Below are 27,494 nucleotides of genomic sequence, written 5' to 3'. Positions count from 1 at the left end.
TACAATTAATTCTTAAAAGATCTTTAATTCCTGTATAGAATTTTGAAACTGAGCCTTTTGTATTTTTTAATGTAATAATAATTACAAAGATTATATCTTTTTTACAATGAAGAATATGAACGATTAAAAATTATCTAGAGTGAACATTTTTATGTTTTTAATGTGCATTATGTATTTATTTGTTTATGTTAATTATATACTGCACATTTTTATATGTTCACTACACTGTATTTCAATAGAGAGGAGTACACCAATTTATTACAATAATAATGTACAAAATGTTATTCTTGGATGATTTGTACTACTTTCCCTGTACTGTACACAAGTATATGTAAATCATCTGAAAGCCAATAGATACCAGTCGTAGTTGGTTTCTTTGTGATTAATCAAACTCACAGCTCAGAAAATCCTGTCAGTGAACAGAGTGAAAGACATTTGTTAAAATTAAATGTTATCTGGAGTATGATGGACTTGAAATTCAGATGTAGACAGTATGTTCTACTCTGCAAAAAAAGGCAATAGGAAACCCTTTTATCCTCATTACCCCTAGTCCTGGCTGGGCTGTTTATTATACATGAAATGCCTGTACAAATTTTGAGTGACACATGTTTCATGTCACATCAGCTACAACCATTTGTTTTTGACACCAAACAAATATACATTATTATCACTATAAAAAAAGCTAAAAAAAAAAGTACTTCAGAGAATATCCTAGAAATTAATAACTATTTTGTTCAATTCAGTTCTTTCAATACTTCAAATTTTAGTTAAGCTAAAGGAAACAAGTTTCAAAATTTTGTTTTAATATAATCAAAAACTATTGAAAGAATATACATAATATAACATAACTAAATATATATTTACTTCCATCCACCTATAATTTTTTCAACTTATAGTTCTTAGTGAAAGATCAATCAAGAAACAAAAAGTACTTACTCTTAGTGAGAGAGATCAATCAAGAGGACTTAAAAATGAAATTTTATTAAGGATGGTGACGTCGGTTAAGAAGGAAATGATGTTAAAGGAAAATAGAATAGCAAGATCGAATGAAGAGAAAAATAAACTAATCCAGTTATTTAGATTTTTTTTTAAATAAATGTAGAAAATGATTGATTTTAGAAATGCTTCCTTAAATAATTCCACTTATTAGACTGATTTTTTTTTCAAAAGTTTAATCACACTTAAACTGAATACATAGATCAATGAATCATACGTAGTCACTCAAAGATAAAATGATGCAAAGAAAACTCCAGAAATAAACATTTTTTGATTTTCACAAGGAATAATCAGAAAAGAAATAATTAGAAATAAAATATTGAAGATGAAAGAAATTATAAAAATTTTTTTAAGAAAAACTGTATTGTTTTGGATAATCATGTAACCATGTTGGTCACGTGACCAACATGAAATTACTGGAAAGGAGAAGTACCTGCATTATTAAATCTAATAAATAAAGACGAAAAGAGCATTATGACAGTCAACATTACGTAAAAGTTAATTCACTCTGTGTATTAACCCTAATGAGAGAATAGAAAAATAATTCAAAGGTCTCATAACATGAGATAAACTGAAAAATTAAGTAGTTAGACTAAATACGGTAGTCAGCATGAAGCAATGATCCTTAGGTAAGGAAAAAAGAAGCATAAAAATATTTCCTTTTTAAAAAATAATTGTAATTTCATGTTTGAATATCAATTAAACACTATTCTTCATGTGGTATTTTTTCTATTTATAAAATTTAAATCATATTTAAGGGTTATTCCACTAATCAATGCCAATGGTATGCAGTGAACAGTAACCGGCACTGTTTAACTTCAATATTGAATTACAACCAGTTATTTAATCAATGCTTCATTTCCCATTACTTCACACTGTTCAGTTTTCTATAAGTGTATACTATTCCTATATTTAAAAGTAAATAAAAATCACTAAGGCAGTGGATATAATTACCCTCACCTTTAGCAGTTGCTTCTGTATCTTTGAAATTTGATGAAAAATTTTGTCAGACATTTAGAAAAAAAAATGTAAACAAGACAATAATGGATATTAATTAAGACAATTAAAACTCGAGTACATATATTTTATTACTGGGAAAACCTCTTAATATGTAATGGGTACATTTTACAGATGACTCAATATAATTTTAACTTAGTGATTCAAATTAAATTTAAGAAAAGGAAAAAATAAGCTAGCTTTCAAAAGTTTGGTTTCTGCACATTGATTTAACTCAACTGCATGCAATTCCTTAGATGGTTACTGTGTGCAATTCAGATACCAGTTATTTAGACATAAAATACCTATCTTTGTAAATCATTCAAGTGAATTCATTTGTGAATTACATCTTTAACTGTGTTTTAAAAAATTAATTTAAATATAAAAATCTTTAATTAAGATTTTAAATTTGAATCAATTTTGCTACCAAAATTACTGCACATAATATCCTTTATATTAAATTACCCTAGACAAAATTCTTCATAAATATTATCTTGAGATAATTCTTATGTATCAATTATTAGCTACAAACTTAATTAAAAAACTAATGTCACGATTATAATTATCATGTAAACTAAGCTAAAATATATAGAAGCTTTTTTATTAAATACTATTCATTACATTCCAATAAATTTTATTTAAAAATGAATTATAATATGAAACGTATTTATAAATATAATGATAATAAAATAGAATATATTAGAAGTAAATTTACTTTACTAAATTTACTAATTAAATATGCATTTTCTTTAACATGAAATAAATCTTTTCTTATGCATGTAGTAAAGGAATCTTAAACCATAATTAACTAATTATTAACCAATTCTTTAATATTATCATTATTATTTCAAATATAATTTTAACAAATACACTTTGGCATACAATTATCTTTTATAACTTACTGAATAAAAAAAATTAATTTTTTCCTTTTTAGCAATTTTTTTGAAGTACAAAATGATATGTAAATAAATTTACAATACACCTTTATAAAAAAAAAAAAAAACATAGGCTATTTAAATGATACGAGTTATGTAGGAAAATTAAATATCATGTAGCAGATATACAGTATTATGTTTTTAATTATTTATTTATTTTTTTAATTAATTAGAATAAAAATTTTGTATTCACTTACAGATACACCAAAATAAACAAATTGAATGAAATTGTATAAACACATTGTAAAGATTAAGAATTGATACAAACAATGCATAGAAAAATGTTAACCAGATATCATGGTTTGTTTAGACAGTAAGAAACTGAAAATTAAATGTTAAGAAAAAGCTCTTTAAGAAATAAAAATTATTTTGATAATTTGCTATGCATCACAATCATTCAGTGTGTAAAAAACAAAGAAAATATTTATCACTATTGTGTCAATGATATATTTGATTCCAAGTGTACATATACTACAATATAACAATGGATAACGTACACAGTAGTTGTTCATAACAATTAATCGCTGTTTAAAATTTAAAGGATCATATTTTTTTTAAATTCATAAATAAATGAAATTAAAAAAGAAAATTTAATAGACAGAACGAGAATTGTTTTTTATTGTAATAATAAGCAATTAAATATTATATTATAAATATTAAGTATATATTCAAAAAAAGGTGTACAAGAAAAAGTTTTGGGATAGTGTTAACAAAAGTACAGAATGAATATGTTTCTCTAAACTAGATTTGTACACATGTAGTTTGGACAAAAATGATTACTATAATGTAAATATTATGTGACATTCAGTCAACCTATCAGTCTGAGGAAAAGGTCAGAATGTACATCATTCAGTTGTTACGATAACTGTTGCGATATGCTACAGCACCCCGATTTAAATCCTGCTAAAGGTATTTAAATTAATATATGAAGGTTAAGTAATTAATGTAACTGGATTTGAATATGTACCAATTTTTGCTTTTACCATTGGGATACAATTAACAATATTATCTCAGGAACAGACGGCCTAATGGTAATGACCGCTGAATTGTAATCAGGCTTATAGCCTTTTGAGTAAAGTATAATCTCGGAAAATAATGTTCTAGCAGTTTTAAACATAAGTTTTAAAAAGAATTTAATTAATTAATTTTTTTTTTTATTCTTAGTATTATAATTGATTCGCGTAAATCCAGGAATTCTTTTTACTGTTCAATCAGATTAATCCAAACAGTATTGTTCTAAAAATAAATTTTAAATAAATTATATACATATACACAAAATAAATTCATAAAATATTTTATTAAACATAATATCATCTGATTTTAAGTATTTTCAAACTACACATGTACTTTGAGGTATTAGGAGATCCAGCTGTATCTGACAAAAAAAATCTGGTCTGAGGTGAGCTTTCTATTCAGTCACTGGTTGGGAAATGGAGCCCCCAGGCAAGTTTGCCATAACCCACCGGGTTGGTCTAGTGGTGAACGCGTCTTCCCAAATCAGCTGATTTGGAAGTCGAGAGTTCCAGTGTTCAAGTCCTAGTAAAACCAGTTATCTTTACACTGATTTGAATACTAGATCGTAGATACCGGTGTTCTTTGATGGTTGGGTTTCAATTAACCACACATCTCAGGAATGGTCGAACTGAGAATGTACAAGACTACACTTCATTTACACTCATACATATCATCCTCATTCATCCTCTGAAGTATTATCTAAAACGGTAGTTACCAGAGGCTAAACAGGAAAAAGAAAGAAAAGGCAAGTTTGCCATAACCAAACAACACAAATAGAATGGAAGATAACTTTACAGGTACCCACCATAATTAGCACAAATTCAGTGATCACCTAGCCAAAACCACAAACATCTCAGGGAAGAGGGAGGTTAAGGATAATTAAAAATAGTGGATATTGTTAAAAGCAACAATCTAACCACAGAGTACCATGAATGGGCTCACACAAAGAACTGCTTCAAATCCCGGTAGTGGTGATAATGTCACTCATAATTACTTGGGAAATTGAGGTATCTTTATTTAGAATGAACACTAATTTTACGACTGGGCAAAATACTATTAAATATTGTTTTTTTCTGCAGACACTTAACAGCCACTCAGAACAGCCTTAGACTTTTCTATGAAAAAACTTCTTTTGCTCCCTCCCCCAACTGTTTGGTGTGTCAGTGTATGGAAGTCCAAGTAAACTATAAATAGCCTGATCAAAACTTGAAGAGATATCTTTTAAACTTTTTTTAGAAAATTTTCTTCACATAAAATATCAACAAAAAAAAATTCCCAACTTAAAATTAATTATTTGCACAAAATATTGTCATGATTGTTTTACCTATGCCTCAAAACATCTTTTTCCATAAAATAAAATGAATGATATAGGAACCTTACTGATTATGTGAAATTCTATCATTTTCTCCGTAAGTAAAAATAAACAAAGTAGAAAACAATTTTTTATTTTATTAATTTTCGACATCTAACCAAATAAATCAAACTCCTCAGTAATACACTGATATCAGAAAAGAAAAAAATGAATATGTAAATGCGTGCGTGCGTTTTACAGATAAATGAATATGTTATAACTGGGATGCACTGTATTTATTTTAAAGGTAAAACCAGAAATTTATATCCAGTCAGTCACGTAAGATTTTATGTTTCATATCAAAGCAAAATGAGTTAAGATGGAATCATTAAGCCTACATGCAATTTCTGAAGAAATATTTTTGCACCAGTTTCCAACTGCCCCACTAACAAAGATAAAAATTGATTTAAAATTAAGAAAATAATCATTATTATACTGCCCTTGACTTCCCAGTATAATAATAATATAGTAAATGTATTATATATCTGTACAGTAAATCTACATAACTGTTTGCTTAGGCACCTAACAAACATTCATTAAGATTATCATTCATGTAGGTGAAGCTTACAAACTAAGAAAATATTTCAGTAAATATCCTACAAATGACACATCTATTCTCCCCTGCCATCACACTTGCAAAATCTGATATCTAACTAGAAATACATAGGTTTCAAAATGTTGTTTTGATATGAATAACTATTGACAGAAATATGTTTAAGTAACTAAATTTACTTTTTCTCATGCAACTACAATTTTCAACTTACAGTTCTTGTCTTATGGATCAATCTAGAGGGCAAAATTTCAGATTTAGCCCTGTACCCTCCTAGACTTCAAACCTGGGATGTTTAGTGCAGATAGGTATAAAAATTATTTAAGTTCTAACTGTAATTTTAAACATTTGCTTATAACCATTTATATAATTCTGCAAATTAAATTTTAAATCCATGTATTGTATTATAATAATAATAATAAACAAGTATTGGTTCAAATCCCAATCGGCCTTGGAATTTTCAACCAAGACAAAATTCTCTTTCATAAAGATATTATAACTAAAACTGAATATCAGCCTGTAGTTACTTATGAGAATAAATAACTAAATTAGCTTCACTAATTGATGTAATATATAGAAAAAGAGATTTTCAAAAATTATAACAATATCTTAACCAAGAAAATTTAATTTTATGAAAATTTATAAAAATATTCTTAATTAGATTTGATATAAATTTTTGTAATGTGAATCCATTATAAGAGAAGAAAATGTGCAAAATGTAACTTATCAGAATATGAAGAAAGTATTACACATATAACTTACATGGCTAATCTATAATATTATTTACACAAATTTGTTTCAACCATTTGTTATTGCCAGTAACGATCTTTATCATTTTTCTTATTTAAAAATTTAAAAACACATGCTTTTAAATTTTACTAATATTATAAATATCTTGTAATACTGTAATACAGTATCTCGTATTTTACTGATGATTATAAATATTTTTTACATTAGGCAAAATATTTCTTATTTATATATTAAAAACTATAACTTTAATTAGATAAAACTATAAGTAATTTTAAACTATAAATAATTTTTTATGTTTTAAATTGTCAAATTAATTACATTTTACTTACATTCCATTATTTTATTATATTACTTACTTTTTAAACTATCAAAAAAGAAGAAAGGGAAACTGTGGCAGGATTTTTTTATTAGAAAATCCTTAATCATAGTTATGAAAAAAAAAATCAAAAATATCCCTAAAACAGTTTAGTAAAAATAATGGACACATTAGGATCTAAGTATTATCAATAACAGACAATCATCAGTAACCTAAAGTTTTATTTTACATTAAGATGAGATAGGTTGTGATCCCAAAACAACAATGCACTGAACAAGTGGGTCAGATTTATTACACAGATTATCCAGGTTTACTTCAGAGAATTTTACTACATGATGCTTATTTACTCCCCACACAAAAGAAAATTCAATGACCTTTAAAGCGAGATAAAAAGTAGCTTTTATCAACATAATCCTAAAACATTTTTATATACATAAAATATTGTATCATAAGTATTTCAAAAGTATCTAGTAAAACTATTTTAGTTAATAAATGTTAACTGTTATAACATATTAATTTTCTCTTTAACAGGCCTAATAAAACATAACATTTTAAATAATTACAAAATTCCTAATAATTTTACGTAAAAATGTTAAGTTATATTGGAAAATAGTATCAAATGCTATTTAGTTTTTAGAATATAAATATATATTATTATAAAAACAATTATTATTATTATTACTTAATCAGTATAATGCAACTGCTTGAATAATATTATTATATAACATTTCAGCAAATCTTTTACCAACTATGTTAAAATACAATCCAGCAAATTTTGTAACAAATATATCTTAAAACAATCTATGAACAACTGATGTACTATATGTTTCCAATTTGGAAAACATTTTGGACCTTAAATCTAATTACATCAGCTTCCATTTATCCATTTTTTCTGTACTACAAAAATAGAATATATTTTTAAAATATTAAGATGAAAAGGATCTAAAAACACCATAAATAATTTGTTTAAAATATCTATAGGAAAGATTTTTCTTGATTTTTATTATTATTGCATATAATGTAAGAGAAAAAGAAATTTAATGAAAAAATGTAACACTTAACCCATCAGAATTTCTGGTTTAGTAATGTATTCAAATTTAGACATGATGAGAGAAATATGCAATGAAGAATGACATAATAATAATAATAGTGTTTTTATACAAAAAAAATAATAATAAAACCAACTGATAATATGCAAATCATCCTGAATTTATAACGTTTTTTATTTAGATGACCATACTTCTTTATTCTGATAAAATGTTCAAGTAGGTTAACACACAATTAATACCTCAAAAACTGTTCATTTTTTATATATGAAAAGAAGTTAAAATATATATTATTTTTGTTATATATTCAATATTATTTTAATTTTTAAATAAATCTACTCAACTGGTTGATATTCCTGTCAGTTAATTGTGTAAAGTACTTTTATTTCATAAGTCATGAAACACCAAATTTTACAACCAAAAATAATATTTTATTTACTGAAATTTTATCAGTTGAGTCCAACTTTAGCTTGGCACAGAAAAAATAAAAATGTAATGTATTACGTGTAATTATGAAACTTCAAGTAAACCAAGTCCTAAATCTGTTTTAATGTTTTTGTCCATAAATTGGTAAACAACAAGACTTTATAATATAGAAGAAACTGCTTGCTGATTAAAGATTCAGAATATTATCTGGTATCCAAATAGTAGTATTAATAATTCTCCTAACCAAGAATTAGGTGCATGAATTTTTAAGCATATATATAAATATGTATTTAAAAACTCAAATTAATTTCTAACTTTGTCAATTGGGTGACATATAATGTATGGTAGGAAGAATAATACCATTAGATTTGCTGGTGATTTGAATAAGGAAGTACTATGTATTTTAATTACCTTTAACAGTGAACAAAAAATTAACGAATTTTATCTGGTTGAATAAACTGAATTGAACTGATCTAATTTTAACAGTTATACCTCAAAAACATTAAAAACAATTAAAGAATTCTTAATATCTTAATATTTCATTACATAGTTTAAAATTAGCCCTCTTTATTTCATTAAAATTATGCAGTCATAACTGTTAAGTTATTTTGTTGGAAAAAAAAGGAAAAAATTAAATTTTCATTAATAATTAAATAATATTTTTAATACTTTGGTTTTGATATTATTTTTAATTAATAGGTAATATATGATCATATATAATCAACAATAAACACACAAGAAAAATTGGACTATCATTTACACCACAACCAAAAAATACATTTGTTACATTAATAACAACAAACCTCCTAAAATTGTTTTATTAATCAGTAAATAGCTATAATTGTTAGTCACTTGGTTCAATTAAGGTTTTTAATTTTTATTAAAAAATAAGGTGTAAAAAAATCAATATTTCTCTAACAATAACTAAATAACATTTTAATTATATGAAATATTTAGCAGTTTCATATAAATTTACAATTTTTCCCTAAAAAAAAAAATGTTATGTTAGTCAATGAGGTGAATTGGTTACGACTGAATAAGAAATCTGCAGCTAAAAGAAAGTAAAATAACTCATTAAATTTTTAAATACTGAAAAAACATCCAATTTATAGAAATAGGAAAAACTGAAGATACTTAGAAAAATCAATAAAAAAGGAATTGAGATAAATAGATAATACTGAGAATTCCTTGGTTTGTTACCTAAATTTGAATTACATCATTGTTAAGTAGCAGATAAACATCCATATAATAAAACTAAATAAATCACTTAAAAATAATATTGTTCATATATTTTTTTGGGGGAATAAAATGATATATCAATAACAGAACTTAATTTATCATAAATTATCATTTCTCAATCTTATTTATCCATCTCTTCAGGAAGTACAGATACAATTGTATACTTTTCTAACCTAGTCATTGAGAATACTTAATCTGTAGTTTAAAACAATTACTAATCAAAATTGTTAGGAAGTGCAAAGGCAAAAAACATAAAACAGCCATCTAGTAGTTAATAAAATATTAAAATTCTGCTACTAGCAAACTTTCTTATCACAAAATAAAAGAAATAGTAGTTCAAGTAACACTAAACATATATCTTATTATTTATAAAAACATTTAAATATATTATGTTAATTAACAAATTATCTTTTAATTAATACTTACTGTTTTTAATATTTATAATAGATCAAAATCTAAATAATTCTGAGTGTTCAATTTGACTTCCCTACAAAACACTGCCATATAACACCACACCCTTATAACCTGATGGTTTCACAAAACCCAGAAAAATTCAGAGATTAGCACCCTTTTACAGAATAAACGGGTTTGAAGTAAGTTTATTATTGTAAACAACACGAATACCAAACAAATAAAAATAATTTAAACTGAAGAGAACAATAGAGAAACCACTTAACCGTTTTTAAATTTGAATCATTTTATTTTAAAATTATTCACATTAAATGAAATTCACCTAAAATGTTTAACTGAAATATTTAAAAGGAACTTATGGTGAAATAATTAACTTTCTATTAATTTAAGTAATACTAATATTTTATTACTTGCAGAAAACATGTAAGAAATACATCAATACATGAAATTACATGTAAGAAATATTCTTCATTTAGCAAGCTGATGAAGGGTAAAGGATGATAAATAAATGAAACAGCAACCTCCTTTCATAACACAGTAAATAATTTTTAATAAAACCATTAGGACTTGGCCTACAGCAGTGATGAAGCAACTTTTTTAACAAGCATTACACATATTTTTCCTAATTCCTTTTTTCTTTTAAAGAGGTAGATATCAGATTATTTCTTTGCTTACAGTAGAGATGTTTAATTTTTCTTTAAAATCTCACTTATATTTTATAATTAAATTTAACTATACTTAACTACCCTCCTGACTGCTGCACTAGTCTGATAGAGAAAATAAACATAACTTAGGTGAAAAGAGGTAATTTTCGTTGCAAGTATATTTTAGTTCCCATATTCAAACATGAAATGTTCTAAAGTAATTATCAAAATTAAAAAAAAAGAAAGAAAAAAATCCTATCAAGGTCTGTTACAAAAAGGATATGAACATACCTTTTTAAGGCATTTAAAAACTTATGATGATTAATTTTTAATTTATCATTGGCTTTTATGTCAGTTATCCAAAATAAGTCCAAGATACTTATCTATATCAAAGGAAGAACCAATACTTTAAACGACAAAACTTCATGCGACACAAGAGACCCACTTTATTAACCACGGCTTTGGTCATTGTCTCTTTCCTTACTTCATTCCATTGTATTGTAATGTTACTCCCAAAGATATAATTAAAGTTATAATGAAGTCATCAGGTTAACAGCAGAAGTACTTAACAATCTTGTCCTGAGCAAAATATTGTTTCTACTGAATAAAATAATTTGTAGTAAGTCTACTACATGACAAAAGACTGCAAGTACTATATTTTTTTAATCTATCGATAATTTGTTTGTCAGTTTCAGTTCTTTATTATAAGTTTTCAAAATATTATAAACATTATTCATAAACTAAATTTGTTAATTTTTTGTAACATTCAGTTTAATTTTATACTGAAGAATTAATTTAAAGACTTGATAAACAGATGTTTTAAGAGATGAGTAATATATTTTACTGAACTTATGTAAATGACCCAGCAAATTATTTACTACTTCACTAAATATAATATTACTTTTTTTTATTTTATCAATATCAAGAAATTTACTTATAATCGTAAAATGACGTTCATAAAATCTTGTTAAAATACATTACTATTTCAGTTACTTGGCACAATATTAAACATTTTTTAAACGCTGAATGACTAATCATAGAAGTTAAAAAATATCAAACAAATTATTATTATTATTAAAAATAAATATGTCTTCGTAAAGTAACAATTGTTTTTTATACGAGCTAGCATAATCATTCAAACATAAATATTATGTATTATAATGACTCTAAACTCAGTATTAATGATAATGATATTCAAGAATGTATGAATTTGATAAAAAAAGTTTCAAGTAACATTACAAAAATAAAGATTTTTTTTATTCATTACAATGTTTTCAAAATTATCTAAAAATATTTTAAAGAAAATCATTAAAATAAATAGTGTAACATAGTACACTTGATAAGCTAAAAAAAACTTCATAACTTGATTTTGCTGCAGCTTCAAAAGAATTTTTCAAAGAAAAAGAAGCTGCTTAAACTTCGACATAAAAAAGCACAATTTTTCATTACTAACGTAATTTTTTTCTGGTTAAGGAAATGGACAGTAGAGATAAGTTTTATAACTTAAAAAATGTTCTATATTATTGTTACAGTTTATTATACACATAATAATTTGTTTAAAAAAATTATTGTTATTGTACAATGCATCGAAAAAAGATCACAACAAAAATAAATAATTATATGATGAAATCACAATGTTGTAATATAGACTACTAACTGTACTATTTTTTATGGTAAAAATACATAATGTCTTTTTGTCACAGACAGAAGTGTTCTATTCTTCAAAACCTGTTTATGATAACAATAATAATAATAATGTCTAAATAACAATAAAATATAACATTAATAATAATTGTATGATAGAACCCTGGTTAACCAAAATCACATGAGCTGGCTTCTTTCAGTCAAATCTATACATAATCTACAAAAAATTTATCTCTGTTAAAAAATCATTACAGCGGTTAATTTTTTATGTATTTAAGTACTAATACATAGTCAGAATAAACACAAAAATCTTTTATGGCTGCATACCTGACTGTTTATCTCTCATTTATTCAGACAAGAATTATAAATCTTTTTTTATCTTACACTTTTTTACAATAGTATTTCTATAATTTTTTACAAATATAATTATCTTTTAATACAGTAAAAAAAAATATTTCAACCAGACTTATTCAATCAACGCTAAACCAAAATTTTGGCTGTTTTTTTTATAACACATTAAAAATATTGTGTTCAATAAAGACGTTTTTTTTTTATAATTAAATAATGATCATAAAAAAATAACACAATAAAAACAAAACATTATTTTGTTAACGCATACATGTTTATTATTAACTTTATTTTTTCGTAAAATAAAAATATGCACATTAAATTTAAAGTTTTACATAACAATCCAGTGATTTTGAATTCTAGAAAACTACTTGTGGTTAAATGGGGTTCTATTGATTACAAAAGAATATAAATATTGAAGGTTTTTTCAAAGAGGACATAAAAATTTGTTAAATGAAAATAAAAACAGTGGGCTTATGCAGTGCACGTATGAAATAAATAAATGAAATATTAAATCCCATCTTTCTAGATATTAATAATATCTATTTTATTTTTAAGTAGATTCTTGAAGAGTATGTCTCACTTTCACTCACTCTTTCACTCTTTCTCCATTCACAAAGACCTTCCATCTAAAAAATTTTGCTCAAAATTAACTAGAATTGATATAATTATTATTGTAATATGGTAATAATAATAATATTAATAATAATGATAATACTAATATTAATAATAATAATAATAATTAATACATTTTATTTGTGTATAAAGAAAATACCATAGTATTATAACATTAATTTATTTATTAGCACATTTTAGCATTTTTACCACAGTAAAAATAATAAAATACAATAATTAATTTATATGTTACTATTATATATAATAATAATAATAATAATGAATAATAATAGTAATAATAAATATATTATAATAATGAGGACATTCAAAAATATAAATAATACTTAAAATATTAATGTTGCATAAATTATTATGTAACAGTGAACTTCATGTAAAATAAAATACTAATAAAGTAAATGAGTAATAGATATTATATAAAAACATGTTATTTAATGCATTTTTAATAACTAAATAAACAAATAAATAAAAATTGGTAAATTATCCATAAATATTTTGTATGATGATTTTATTATAACTAATTAAAAATAATAATAAATAAAGGATATAACATATAAAAGTTACATAAAAGACACATGAATAATATGTAAAAATGACCTTGATAATAATGATAAAGTTTAATGTGTAAAAATAGGCATATTAATAAAAATAAAAAATTAAAAAAAATTATCAGACAATACAGTTTTTAGTGGAATACATATAAATATTTAAGAGAAAGTTAACTGCCATTATTTAATAACTACTGACCAAAGGCACCTCTTTAGTTCTGCTTAGAGTTTACACAGAAGTGGATAGGTCAAACTAGCTTTCTATCAGGTGACTATATGTACACACACATATACATACAAATAAATCACATATTTGCATACAAAAAACATTAGGGGAAAAATAAAAACTATTTTATAATTTTTTTTTAAGTAAAATATTCTTATTTTGTGCAATTTTCAACTACATAAAACCAGTTGCTGGACAATTGGTGAAGTAGGTGTTAATCAATTTTACATATTAGTATGTGTACAGTATACTTTCATCAATATTTAATTTTTGTCATCAAAAATCAGCGATTGTTTGATTACGTTTTTCATGAGGCAGTGTAAATAATTTCAAAAGCTTTTTTATGATTTTTACTAAATATATATAAGTAAATAATCTAACAATAAAGGGTTTAAACGAAAAAACTATTTTTGACAACAATAATTAAGATCATACTGCAATAATTACACTAAAAAACTAATCTAACGTAAATGCATGTGATAAGGTTTTATCATTCAGCCTTATTTCAGCATATTTTTCCTTTTTATCGAAAGTTTCATGAATTGTGTAACATCTCCTAAATTGTGATACCATACTTAGTACTTATATTAAAATCTACCCAGTTAGATCTATTAACTTTTAGTCAGGTTAATAACATAAAAGAATCATATATTAAATGATATATCACATACCATAAAAAATATCAATTGATAGTTAAAAAACAATTTGACATGTTACATTTGTCCACCCAGTATTTAATCTATGCATAATATTCTAAATTAGACATTGCTGATATCAAAATGGACTGAAAAGAACTCATTTAAATCATTTTGGCATCTTTTCAGAAATATGCCACAGAAAAGAGGTTAAGTTCCAGTTTTCTTTGTACAGAGTATTCAAACGTACATGCTTTTCCACTTTTTACTTCCTCCGAAATCAGTGTTCATCTAATCATTATTAGAAATAATCTCATTATAATTTTATTAGAAAAAATCATATAGCAGTCATCTACACATCAAATCCTTACTTTTTGGCAGACATCATCCACCTGTATGATTGCTAGAGTGTGATCAGCCTTTGTGTAAAAAGGCTTATCAGTAACAAAAGATTATCCATCTTTGTAACATCATCATGGTGAAGGAGTCATGAATTTTTAATATACTAGTTGGAAAATGAAGGAGTATTCCTGTTTATACATAAAGAGAATTTCAAAGTACTTCAGGAATAATGTAAAGAGTTTCAGCAAAAATAAATAAAGAAATTCAGTAATTATTAAAAATCATTAAGCACTCACATTTTTTTAATAACAGAACTTTTTTAGAAAAAACTTTTTGTAGCTAGTTATCAAAACCTCCCCTATTGGAATCTCTGCTTTCTAGTGGCACTATCAGAATCTCCAATGAAGAAAATGGTGATAATTAACTCCAAAAGTTATTGAAATAAACAAGTTCCATTTATTTGAAAGCGATTCATTATCTTAATCCAGCCATCTTTTGGCTGAGAGTTAAAAATATCTTTTCAAAACTCATTGTTTTTTTTTTTTAATTTATATCTTTTTAACATACTGATTACAAACTCCAAAAAAACCAACATTTTTCATGATTGTATGTAATCTCTTTAGTGTTCATAAATCCTTCCCTGTTTTTACTACTTCTAACATAACGCTGTAATTCTTATATTTATCTGATATCAGTTAAGCAATGAAATAGCTTATAGCAAAGTTTAGCAACAATTCACAGTTTCTTCTTTTAGCATGCACTTCCTTTGTTTTAATTATAATTACTCAAGTACATCAGCAATAGTATGCCAATTTCAATGTCTGCCAATAGTATGCCAATTCACAACAAGCTACTGTAGTATGAAAATAAGTTTCTAGGGGAACAACTATTGTAATTTTTCAGATCAAATCTCAGTCATTCATTTTGAAAGAGATCAGCTTAAATATTCATTAAAAGTCAATAGATCTGATTCTGAATATTATATTGGGTTTAATTGTGTCAACAGTTTACCTTTTTCAATCATGCTTAGATCCCTAAATAGCTCTAATCAATTATTTAATATTACCAAAATTCATGTAACTTTAAATGTCGATCTTTGTGAATGGCAAATATTTTATTTTGTAAGTACAGGAAAAATTAATAAAATTTGTATGTAAAAAACATACCTCATTAGACAGAATAAACAAACAGACAAATTCTTAGTGAAAATGTTTCAAATATTACTTAAACTGCCTTATTTAAAAGAGTACATTGTTAGTACATGGATTATCTGTACCTCTAAAATGCTAAACCTCTTTTAAGAAATCTTATTTTTTTTCCGGATCTATAATACAAAAAATGTTTATCTAAATATAACTTTTTTTTCTAATTAATTTCTTTTAAACAAAGCGACCAATAAAATGTAATTTGGTACTTGATGCTTGTCAGACAGCTGATTCTATGTTTTTATTGTTACTGGCAGGGAATAATTACTCAGTACATAGCATTTTCAGCAATTAGTTAGTTAAATAATTAAAATAAAAAATTATTTTTCTGATGAACATCACTTGAAAATTTTAACAAAAATTATTTTAATATTAAATGATAATGATAATATACCGAATATAAAAAAACCTCTGAATCCATTTTTTGTTTCATATTTTTCTTTAAATTTAAATTTAAATTTATTTAAGTGCATATTAAAAATCTAAAAAAAAAGTGTTAAAACATACAATTCATGAAATCTGTATTTTGTAAAATTAAATAAAACATAGTTTCATTTTTGACATCTATATACAATTGGCACATTGGATCACTTTTCATAACACATTTTATTTTAAAAAATAATGTTATATTTCATTTTAAAAAAGTATTTTACAAAATGATCATTATTTGTTGAAATTATTTTTAAAAAATGTCCACCAACAGCATCTGCATTTTGTTGATGGCCCATTTCTATAGTTATAATTCTTTCACTTTTATTTTAAAATATTTGTCCAGCTAATTTTAGATCAAAAAAAGTTAACACCAAAATTTTTAAAAACTTAGAATCCCATAACATTTTTTTAAAAGAGTTTAGCAATGTAAAAAAACTCTTAATTCACATTTTACCTGTAATATATTACCTAACCATTATTTCAGAACTGAATGTATTCCACTAAAATTAACTAAAATATTTAAAAAAAAACCTCAAGGAAAATAAAAAAATTAAAAGATATTTACATAATAATCAAATGACTAATCAAAATGAATTAATATTATTTTTATGCTTTTTTTTTTTTTTTTTTTTTTTTTTTAAAAAAACTATTAAATTTCCCACTAAAATGCAATTAATAAATATATAATTTTGTTTATTTATTAACTTTTAAAGTAATGATTAATTAATTAACTAATAATAATAAGTATAACTTAACAAGTGTTGTGGAGTAATTAGATGTAGTTGAGATTCCTTCCCGACCTAACATATATAGCATAGTTAGACTCGCCGAATGACATGTGCTGTACCCTTGCTTTGGTGTCCTGTGTTAATAACTGTTCACATTGTCTTGTCTTGTATCTGTCGTGGTATTTCCACCCTCTAATTCCCTCTACTCACTTAACCTTATGTTAACATTACATCATACTCCATTTATATATATATATAATATAAATATATATATATATTCCTCTTCATCGTCAATTCTGTAATCTCTCATTCTCTGAATCCCTCTCTCTTTCTCAGTATACATTATATTATAGTATTCTACATCACTCCTTCACAAAAAAGTAATAATAATAAATAACATAAAACTAAAAAATAAATAAGATTGACTGACAGATTATATCATAATAAACCTGAAATAAAACAATTAAATACACATTAAACTCCACCTATCACAACATTAATCCTGCCATCACAAAATAAAATAATAAAAATAACAGCTATGTACACTACAGAAACTGTACTTTATAAGAAAATTAATTATAATTATAAATATAATAATTATTATATAATTATTTTATAACAAAAAAATATTATTGTTTGGTCTCTTGTTATATTAATAATAATACTAACACTAATAATAATAATAAATAATAATAAAAAATATGATTGTGTGTGTATATAATAAATAAAATATATACATAACTATATTAAAAAAAAAATACCAATATATGTTATATTATATTGGTTAAAATATAATTTTTAATAAAAAAAAAATGAATGTCAATAATAATAATTATACTAAAACATTTAAATTTGTATGTATAAAAAAAATAAATGTAATGTTAAATACAAAAAATGTTGTCTTATTATTTTTTATTTATTTTTATTTTTTTGTAATTTAAAACTCCACAATTTCCTTAATAAAAACACAATTTACAATAAACACTTCATTAATAGCATTTTTATTTATTTATATTTAAAAAACGTGATTTTGTTACAAAAAGTACTAAAAATGATCAAGACAAATAAACTATCTGAACAACAATGAATGATTTTTTTATTGATCAAGGAAAACAATAAATTAAATAAAAAATTAGATATACAGGAATTTTACAATTACAAAAATTAACAACAATAATTTACAGAAAATAAAAATGAAACAATGTTTTGTCTAACTTAACTTTTTAATGGTTACTAAAACAAAATTGATGCAATAATATGAATCAACAACTGTACTAAAACTAAAACTTAAAATGAATTTTTAACTTTTTAAATCAATTTTTTTATCATTTTAAAACAAAATTTTTATTAGATGAAAAATGGGATTCTTAAAGCTCTTTCACATCTATCAACAATAACAAAAAATTAATTAAAAATGAGGAATAAATACTTAAATTTTTTAACATCACAATATATACCAGATTTCAGTTCTAGGTAAGCAATGAGAATATCCAACAGGGCAAAGGGGGCCTTCAGAGAGAAATTATGCTAAAATCAAGAAAACTTGCAATTGATAAACTAAGTAGCCCTCAACAATTTCTTTTAGAAGACTACTACTCACTGAAGAAAATACCATATCTATGATAGTTATGTCAAAATTGGGTCAGTTTGTTCGACATAAATCGTACTTTTTTAACAATAACATTTTTAATTATTTTAAACGCAATAAAGAAAAAATATAAAATTAAAAAAGAAAAGAATAACTCATAAGAAGTCGTCACCTCAAAAAAAAGCAATACTATATAAATGTGCAGTTGGTGTTATTTACACTGGCCTTGAGACTTACACAAGAAAATTGAACCTGGTGGTACACGAAGATTTATTTTCAAATTGCAGTATAAATTTTTCGCATAAAACAATGAATAATGAAAAATAACATTAGCTAAACAGATTAGTAACAAATAACGTCATATCTCATTCAATGAAATTATATTGTTAAACCTTTTGTTTTACAACTGGTGCTAAAGTTGTAGCAATTTTAGTTAATTTATTTTTGTTAATAACATTTTACCTACATCTCATTGTAGATTTCATTTTGTTAGATAATAAATTCTTATTTCAAACAAAGAATAAACATAGTAGCAGACAGATTTTTCATTTCTGTCATCCTAGAATCTCTTTGTAGATTAGTCCACTTGTTAACCATTTATCTTACCAATTAGAGGAAAACCAGCCTGTCAAAGAGTCCATACCCTTTCAATTCAAACATTTTATAGACTTCTTAGTGGATATGATCCTATGCAACTTTGACCAAAATTGCACTCAGACAAAAAAAACTTTTATTTTCTAGGTCCAAGACTTCAAAAGATACTTCAGTCCTTGGAAAATCAGATTATATCTCCTCTCCAGGGAACGGATTCTCTCAGTGAGCAATTTATATACATAGAAAGAACGATTTTCACAAAATTGATAAGCAATTTTCAAGTCAATACAGATAAAATGGTACCCGTAAAAGAAACTGAGAATATAATAATAAAGGCCCAAACATAAAAAAATATCATGAATGTAGCACCAATGAATCAAACAAACTGTTGAAATTAAGGAAACTTAAAAGGTGAGGAACACACTTATCAATAAAATAAATTAACTGATCCAAAAGTCTACAAACGTTAAATATATTGTCTATATTCAAATGACTTTCAGCAAACTTTATACAAACGCTTTATTACGCATATATTCAAGAACCTGTAATATAAAAAAGTAAAAATTATCATGTAAAAGTAATATTATCTCAGTTATTGAAACACTGCTACACAAATATCTCTTAAAAACTTAACACACACTTTTTATCCTAGAATCACTGATATTTATAATGCTAAAACTAACTGTAAAAATTATTCTTGTAAAAACACTAAAGAATAAATAATGAAAAAATATTTTTTTTAATCTACTCATATAATTATGTTGTGGGAAAGATTATTTAACCAAATTGGAGGAATAGGTTCAAAATGAGTAAAAAAAAATCAAGCTGATAATTTTTTAAATGCTCTAATAAAATTTTTCATCTCGGCAAACTTAAAAAAAAAAATAATTTTTTCATCAAAAATAAATCATAAAAGCTGAGAACAAACTTCCTGGCTAATACTCGTAAGGCATACCTTGTGCTAAACAACAATTAGTTGTCTATTGATTCATTATTTTACAAATTGTGATTTGCGTACAATCTGTTTTTTAAACAATTATTTGATTACAGACCACTGTGGTTTTTTTATTTCCTTTCCGTCTTATGGGATAAATTTAACACGTGAAATTAAAAGTAAAATCCATGTTTCTTTTCCATTGCTGTGTTATAGAATTTTCCATCTTAAAGAGATTAATTTCTATTAACAAAAAATCAGGACTTTGAAAACCATACATTTTGAGGTTTCCAATTTTTTAGAACCTTATATTATCATATGCAGTTAGTCAAATACTATTTTTTAAATGAAAAAAGTATATTAAAAATAAAATTCTAAAAATGTTCAAGGAGATTACTGCTTGAACAATACTATAAACTTAAATCTACAAAGCACACCTAAAAAGAATAAAGAAATCTTAGTTGTTTGGCAAATACTTCCAATGGGAGTCTAGCTAATCAGTTGGAAACTTTCATTTGCCCTTAATTTCAAGTATTGGTGAATTTGTTCCCTTTGGAGGGCTTGCCTACTTTTGAATGGCTCTTTAATTTCCGAGAAAAGTTCATCTTAATTCCAGAATTACAGTTACATTCATCAGAGCAAAACATTGGCCAGAAATGTACTGCTTCCATCTGGATAAAAGTGTCTCAACCTCATAATGGATCTTAGGCAGTAGGCACCTATTGCTACATAGGTACAGTTTGAGCTATCTTCCAAGTCCAATTGTTTGTAGTATAGTGCTGGTTAATTTACAAGTTCATCCTTTCTAACCAACCACCCGCCCATTCATTGGTGATTAAAGAAACTTTTAACAACAACAATAAATCTAACATATTTAAAGAAGATAATTAAAAATACATAATCAGGTGAATACAAACATAACCAAATACATTAATATAATTTTTAACTAAAAAAGAAAAAAATAATTACTGTAAGAATTAAATAGTCAAGTCCCGATTATCAGCGATAATAACCAGGAAGAGAATCGCGAATAATCCAAAATCATAGCAAAAACGTAGTTGATCCAAAAATAATATTTAATAGAGTAATATGTATTAAAATGACGGTATTAAAATACGGTATTGCAATACAGTATTAACGTGCACCATTAAAATAAGGTATAAGGGTAAATAGTAAAATAAAATATAATATACTGCAGTACACTATTTATTACTTACCTGGTAAAAGTAACACCCAAACTTTTTTTTTCAAAATACGTTTTAAACCGTTACAAATGTTCACGATCACTAAAACTTTACGTAAACAGTTTATACGTACAGTAGTGTATGTACTACGTAATGCATTAACAAACACTTATTAAAACTCTAGCTAACGATGAAAAAAAATACATAAACAATAAAAAAAATAATTAATAAATTGTTCATTTTACTCTTTCAGATTTTTTAAATAAGTCGCGGTTGATTGTTGTTTTAGTGACAAAAACCACTTTCTTTTAATTGAGCTTCGTAGTTTGCGTAACATAATATTGCACAATTTATTATTGTCCTATCATATCCACAATCAACTATAGCGCAACGTATAATTTACAAAACAAGCTCGCATTAAAGTAGCAAATGAATGAAGGCGTAAAACCTATCACAAAAAGAGAAACTTTATTTTTTCCGAGAGGCTTTGCGGGTAATTGGGATTTGATTACTACCATTTATTCCTGATGAATATGGTTCCCATTCTTTTCAAATATAATTTTATGAACCCAAAGAAGTTTCCAAGAAAAAAGTCATAACTGAAAGGGCCGTTCATTTTATTTAAGTTTTCTATTCTGGCAAATAATGTTTTAAATTTTCCATTTACATCCCCACATACTAAAACTCCGTCTTTATTTCCTATTAAAAAATTATTATTACTATTTTGTAGTAAATATTATTTCCATCAAATCCTAGTAAACGTTAGTTGCTTTAATGTAGATTTGAATACTAGATATTGGAGTCTGTACAAGACTACAACTCATTTACTTGTTGTGCAAATCAATCTCCTCTCATTGGGCCATGTGGAGGGTTACTTATTGTTCACTTGAATAGATAGCAACATACACATTAGGGGGAAAAGTATATATTTTTTATTTTTTTCTGTCAGATGAGTGAAAAATGTTCATGGAGTAAAAAGTTAGTTTGTTATTGTGGTGTGTGTGTAGTCAGGTAAGTGTATTAATTAACGTCTGTTAGGTTTTTGCATATTTAGCAAAGTGAGCTTGTTCCTTCTATGGATATGATGAGGTACAGTAAATTAAGTCTTTTATGTTCTCATATTCTGCAGTAAACTGTGAACTAGGATATAGTTTGTTGTTGCATGTGAGTAATGTATTGTCATTGCCTTGTGATGCTTTTGAATAACAGTGTGATGTCATTAATATGCACTACTATTTTATTTTCTTTGCATATTTTATAGAAAGGCCTAGAAAAATAGAACAATCACATTGTAAATAACTGTTGGCATCTCTCTTCAAATTAAAAAAAAAAAATGAATAACATAGTTTTCAGAGATAATGTCAGATATTAGCAATTAAAAAATGGAAAGAATTTTTTGGGGATAGAAATCAGTATGAAATCATTCTATAAAAAAATTTACTTTATAAAGTATGTGGAATGAAAAGAAATAAGTTTGTAAAGTAAAATTTATAACAATAGTTCAGTATTGCATTTAATGCAATACTCTTCCTCTTCTGAAAAACTTATTTTAGTCTTCTCTATTTCTTTGCAATGATATTTAATCGGTTTTTATTTTTTCACGTTTAAATAAAACAATAACACACGCTCTTTAAGTATTAATAAACACTACTAAGAATTACTAGGTATTCTGTGCTCTGGTATATACTTACCATAGTATAGAAAATACAGTCATAATATGTAATACAGGCATAATATGTTATACTGTAGTAAATTAATACCATACAATAATGATGTTTTGTTTATGAATGAATATACTTCATTTACAATCCGTATGCCTGGCCTTGTCATTATTATCATTACTTGTCTAGTATGAAAGCCTGCCAAAACCATTTTTTTGAGACTAGCTTTGCTCTTACTCTCATGTAATTTAATAGTAGAGAGTTGTACAGCAATTAGGACAAGATTTAGGTACTGAAAAACAAAAAAAAGTAAAACTGCAGGCTATGGAAATAACATTTTAAGAAAGATACTTTTTACAAACTTAATAACTACAAATGTATTTAGTATACAGTTAAATGTGAATGAGGAAAGAATGATATCAATACATAAATCAATCTCAAGTAGCAAAAGCAGCTTCAGAAGAACAACTTAATACTGAGGATGCATATCAACAGACTGTCAAAGGTTTATACATATTTATTATATAGATATAGCTTGATGTATGCATATTCTGTAGTATTTTTTCAAATACTAAGAATACAAAGAAAAAAAATAGAAATTACGCTGACTCTAATGTCAAAGTAACACCATAGAAGCTATGCAACTGACAGAGATAACTGACAGATATTTCTGAAGAAACATGTAGTAGTGGTACATGTAACTATCACTAGAAACTTTCAGTAGCTCTACAAAACTCATGTAACAGATAAGAAAACAATAAACAACTAATAAATAATTTCAATTTCATTTCATTTATAAAAAAATTACAAGAAAAATCTATTAAATACAGTTTCAGCTCAAAAATTTATGAATTATTTAATCAATAATATTCTAGGCAGAGCAATACCTGGGCAACTGGTTAGAAAGAGGCCATAGCTATAATCTTTAGAGGAATTCATCAAGGATGCTAAAAAAATTAATTTTATAATAGAAATATTATAGTTTTATAAAATTAATTTTTTTTCAAATATATTTTATTACATCTGCCTAGATGCCACATTGTAATCATAATCAAATTTAGGAAACCTGCTTATACAATGTCTCAATCCATGAAGTATCTGTCATGTAAATCATTAATGCATTCTTCAAACATTTAGATCACTGGTGTTATTAAATATTCATTCCATCTCCTGTGACTCACAAGATATCCATACTCAATTGACAAGGTATTTAATAGATTTACATTTTGTACTAATTTTGCATGTAAAGTTTCATATGTTAAAAGTTAAATCTCCAAAAAAATAAGTAAAACACCAATTATTTGTTTTCTTTAAATAATTTTATATAAATTTAGGTCAACTAAAATTTTTAACATATAATTTTTTATAATACAAATAAAACAACATGTCAACTTATTTTTCTGTAGACATCTGTTTGGAGAAAAACTTCATTAACATTTTACACTCTTGACACTATTCAAGCAGTTACTAAACAGATATTTGTAAAATAAAAAAGAATAACATAATTTTTGTTTAAATATAAAATAAACATTAAAAAAAATAAAATAATTTTATTCTACAAGGTGGTTACCCATGTTAGGCAGGAGGCAGCATGGCGCTTTACTCCACTGGAGGTAAATGAAATACAACAATGCACAGACTATCTCAGGGAGACTACGGACCTAGTTAGAACAGAGAGAAAGTTTAGAAGGAGATGGCAATGATTTTGGAGGCCTGATAGGGCAGCAATCAATAGGATGGCTCGCAGATTGAAGGTACAAATAAATATGCACAGGAATGAATCATTTAAAGAATATGTTGAAAGTCTATCTCCCTTGAAAAGAGATGATCATTCTTTGTGGAAGGTGACCACCCGTCTCATTCCCATCGTTAAATACAACTAATGAGTGGACCTGTAACAACAGCCAAAAGGCTGTTGTTACAGCCAGTGTTGGTTTGCTAAACACAAGGCAAGGTGTTTCACCATGAGATGCAAGTAGTTATCAAGGAGGTGATAGTGACTTCTTAAATAGCCTGGTTCCATTATATCTCACTGTGAGGTCTTTCTCAAACATGGACATAACACAAGAAGTAAAGAGGATTGAGAACATATGAATGGCTCCAGGGTTTGACTGCATTATGCATAGGATGATATCTGCACTACCATCTAGAGCTATTTCTTATATACAAGAACTATTTAATGCATTCCTTAGGACTTAGCTAAGGAATGATACTTGACCATCAGTTAAGCTTTAGAGGGTCATTCAACAGGAACAAGCTGACAGAGTTACTAGTGTTATTGTCAGGTGTCTAGAAGCGAAAAGGTATTGTTTGGCAACCTTTTTGGATGTAGAACAAGCATTTGACAAAGTTTGGTTGCCTGGTCTTCTTTTCAAATTAAAATCATACCTGCCACAGCCTTAATACTTAATTCTAAGTAGTTATCTGGATAATCACTTCTCACAAATTGGTTAACTACAATCCAAGAGATGTCTAAGTTTTTCGACAATAACTCAGGAGTTCCACAGGGCTCAGTTCTATTCCTGGTTTACACTGCTGACCTCCTAATCCAGACAGTGCTACAGTTACATCATATGCAGATGATATGGCAATCTTGGCGATTGACGATAGCTTGAATCTAGCCTCTAAGAAATTACAATCTGCACTGGATACTGTTAGTGTTTGGCTGCATAAATGGAGAAAGGTAAATCCAACAAAATGCACCTATGTAATATTTCACGATGAGAAGAAACGATTGCCCTGAAGATCATTTAAACATAGTCAGAATACCTTATGTCAGTAAGATAAGGTACCTGAGCTTTTACCTTGATTGCCATTTAATTTGGAGAGATCATGTAAGGGAGAAAAGGAAGTTGCTTGACATTAAGTTTAAAAAGATGTACTGGATGTAGGGTAAGGGATCTGAACTTTCTTTATCCAACAAGATTCTGCTTTACAAGGCTTTCTTGAAGACATTATGAACGTTCGGAATTGAAGTATGGGGCACAACCAGTATTAGCAATGTGGAGATCATAGTTCCAGAATAAAATACTGTGGAACATAACCCAAGCGCCGTGGTTCACAAGGAATACTGAGATCCACGATTACATATGCATTCCATACATTCAAGAAGTTGAATGCCTAGTTTTGAGATATGTGTCCAGATTGGAATCATATAGCTTTGAATTCACCTGACAACAGTGAGGACATTAGGAGGTTGAAAAGACTCCATGTTCTTAATGGATCATTATGATGATCCAGTTTGTTGGATTATTTTTGATTATTCAAATTTACGGATGCTTATGTTAACTATTTATCTTAAAGTTTACGTTTTGTTTAATGATATTCTATTTAATGTTAATGTTTTGTTTATTTTGTTCTATTTACATACCCGACTTCATTAATGGTATGAATATATAATATAGTTAAATAACTATATTCAGACACTATAAAATATTGTTATATCATAGTTGCTAGTATTTATTCATATTAATTGTTTTTGTACTTGCTGAGGATTATCATTGGATGATCCTATTTCAAGTGATAGTCTGTCATACAACTTACTTATAGGTTCAATACAGAAGCTGATTGTAAATGAAGTAATTCAGCAAAAAAAAGAAGTCTGTAAAAAATAAAAATTTTATTTTCTTGCTTTCTTTAAATGTTGTAAGTTTGCAATTAATTAAAAACAACTACCAAAGACTTACTAATTGTTGATTTGAAGCTAACTTCATTAAATAAAAGAAAAATTGAAAAGTATTATTTTCTTAATGTTTAATGCAGTTTTATTGAATTTGGATTTTTTAAATTTATTTAATTAGATTTTATAAAATTTAAAATCTGGATAGGGTAACATAAAAAACATTGCACTTATCAAAAAATCACTCACTATAATTCCTAAAAAAAGACTCTTCTATGTAGATAAAACTGCAGTTTTAATCCATTATAAGCATAATTCACACCTTGTGATGACTGATGAATGTGATGTCAATCAAGAATTTTACCTTTTCATATTTTCATTTTTACAATCAAATAAATTTGTATAGCAAATCAATCATCATACCAAAATATGCTTAACAACTGTTACAAGGGCATATTCCAGATAAGATTGGTTTGCATGACTGTAGGATAAACATGCT

At 25.8% G+C, this 27,494-nt stretch overlaps 1 long non-coding RNA gene across 4 annotated transcripts in view; it reads right to left on the bottom strand.

Annotated features, from left to right (window-relative positions):
* The window catches only part of LOC142321604 (uncharacterized), an 816,200-nt gene extending 794,183 nt beyond the window's left edge, over nucleotides 1-22,017 (bottom strand). For all 4 annotated transcript variants that reach the window (XR_012755672.1, XR_012755670.1, XR_012755673.1 and 1 more), the window contains exon 1: nucleotides 21,749-22,017. This is a non-coding gene — a long non-coding RNA (uncharacterized LOC142321604). The remainder of the gene's footprint in view (nucleotides 1-21,748) is intronic.
* Between the last annotated feature and the right edge of the window lie 5,477 nt (nucleotides 22,018-27,494).

Source organism: Lycorma delicatula, chromosome 3 (genome assembly GCF_047948215.1).
Source record: "Lycorma delicatula isolate Av1 chromosome 3, ASM4794821v1, whole genome shotgun sequence".
Taxonomy (NCBI): domain Eukaryota; kingdom Metazoa; phylum Arthropoda; class Insecta; order Hemiptera; family Fulgoridae; genus Lycorma; species Lycorma delicatula.
Note: the sequence above shows the minus strand (reverse complement) of the source record. Positions and strands in the feature narration are given on the sequence as shown.